The sequence below is a fragment of the Schistocerca americana genome, unplaced genomic scaffold, assembly GCF_021461395.2.
Source record: "Schistocerca americana isolate TAMUIC-IGC-003095 unplaced genomic scaffold, iqSchAmer2.1 HiC_scaffold_162, whole genome shotgun sequence".
NCBI classification, from domain to species: domain Eukaryota; kingdom Metazoa; phylum Arthropoda; class Insecta; order Orthoptera; family Acrididae; genus Schistocerca; species Schistocerca americana.
The window spans coordinates 100,001-102,500 of record NW_025725708.1 but is presented as its reverse complement, the minus strand read 5'-3'; positions in this window follow the sequence as shown (position 1 = coordinate 102,500).

Sequence of the window (2,500 nt, the reverse complement as noted above, 5' to 3'; positions counted from 1 at the left end):
AACGTAACCCACGTTGCGCCTTAACGTAACCCACGTTGCGCCTTAACCTAACCCATATTGCGCCTTAACCTAACCCATATTGCGCCTTACCCTAACCCATATTGCGCCTTAACCTAACCCATATTGTGCCTTAACCTAACCTATATTGTACCTTAACCTAACCCATATTGTACCTTAACCTAACCTATATTGTACCTTAACCTAACCTATATTGTACCTTAACCTAACCTATATTGTACCTTAACCTAACCCATATTGCGCCTTAACCTAACCCATATTGCGCCTTAACCTAACCCATATTGCGCCTTAACCTAACCCATATTGCGCCTTAACCTAACCCATATTGCGCCTTAACCTAACCCATATTGCGCCTTAACCTAACCCATATTGCGCCTTAACCTAACCCATATTGCGCCTTAACCTAACCCATATTGCGCCTTAACCTAACCCATATTGTACCTTAACCTAACCCATATTGTACCTTAACCTAACCTATATTGTACCTTAACCTAACCTATATTGTACCTTAACCTAACCTATATTGGGCCTTAACCTAACCTATATTGGGCCTTAACCTAACCTATATTGGGCCTTAACCTAACCTATATTGGGCCTTAACCTAACCTATATTGGGCCTTAACGTAACCCACGTTGCGCCTTAACGTAACCCACGTTGCGCCTTAACGTAACCCACGTTGCGCCTTAACGTAACCCACGTTGCGCCTTAACGTAACCCACGTTGCGCCTTAACGTAACCCACGTTGCGCCTTAACGTAACCCACGTTGCGCCTTAACGTAACCCACGTTGCGCCTTAACGTAACCCACGTTGCGCCTTAACCCAACACACGTTGCGCCTTAACCCAACACACGTTGGGCCTTAACCCAACACACGTTGGGCCTTAACCCAACACACGTTGGGCCTTAACCCAACACACGTTGGGCCTTAACCCAACACACGTTGGGCCTTAACCCAACACACGTTGGGCCTTAACCCAACACACGTTGGGCCTTAACCCAACACACGTTGGGCCTTAACCCAACACACGTTGGGCCTTAACCCAACACACGTTGGGCCTTAACCCAACACACGTTGGGCCTTAACCCAACACACGTTGGGCCTTAACCCAACACACGTTGGGCCTTAACCCAACACACGTTGGGCCTTAACCCAACACACGTTGGGCCTTAACCCAACACACGTTGGGCCTTAACCCAACACACGTTGGGCCTTAACCCAACACACGTTGGGCCTTAACCCAACACACGTTGGGCCTTAACCCAACACACGTTGGGCCTTAACCTGCTCTGTAATTGTCATACGACGCGTTAAATTAGTGTGGTGTTGCCTAACTGCAACCCCCGCAATATAGTTTGCTACTCGCACTGCCTGGTCCCCAGAGTATCGCTTCATGTTAAACACCTTGCAGCTATACACTGTAATGCGGATGGCAGCAGGACGTACATGCTCAATGCCCTTCGCAGTTGTTCATTGGCATTTGCATGGCGAAGCACAGCCTACGTTGTGGTACGGCGTGTGTCAACTGTCCGCTGATGTTGTACGTCCAAATCACACACTGTACTGCACATTGGTCCTCATGTACTGAATGATACATCGTGGTACATGTGTGACCGTACCACGACTGCGCCAACAACGGCGAACCATACGGTCCAAATATTGTGCACTCAGCTACGTGTCGTCTCCCTATAAGAGCTGGATTGCAGTATGGTATGCCGTGGATGGCGATCAGCATGAGCCGTCTGTTGATGTAGTGGCGCGTGTTGTCAGACGTAGTCGTCTCTTCTCACACACCGTGATAGCATGGTGCACTGCGTTCCACATCTGCGACATGCGACAGAGGCCGGTTGACAGTCGTTCGCGCAATGGACATCGCATACGTACGGGGGCCACCTTCCACGTGTTCGCGAAGCGTGCACATGTTGTTGCGTGTATGTGGGCAGACATAGTGTGTCGTGACACCTGACACAGGCATGCAACAATCGTTGAATTTGCAAATGGCGATGGACGTCTACGTTTGCTGGTGACGTTACGCAAATGAACAACTGGTAAACGGTTGTGGTGCGGTTGTTCTCGCTAGAGGTGAATCAGTGATGGCGACGATCGGTTGAGCTACCAACCGGTTGTTTCAGCGATACCCACCATGCCCACGAACGTGAATGGCATGTGGGTGTGAAGCGATACGCGGCGGTGGCTGGGTGGGACCGTCCCCGGCCGGTGAGGGGGGGCCTCCCGGCGTGCTGGCCGCGCGGTGCGTGGGCGCACGCGCTACAGCCGGCTGGTGGGGGCGGCCAGTGGCAGGCGCGCCGGCCGACGGAGGCGGCAGGCGGCGCAGCTGCGCGCCGGCGCACCCTGCACGCGGCGCCGTGCGGCCAAAGTAGGTCCTCGCGGGCCCGGTGCGAAGCGCGGTGGACATCTGCAGTGTGCTGGTCCGATTGAGGACTGTGTGCGCTGAGGATGCGCCGCCGCCCGGCGCTCGGCGC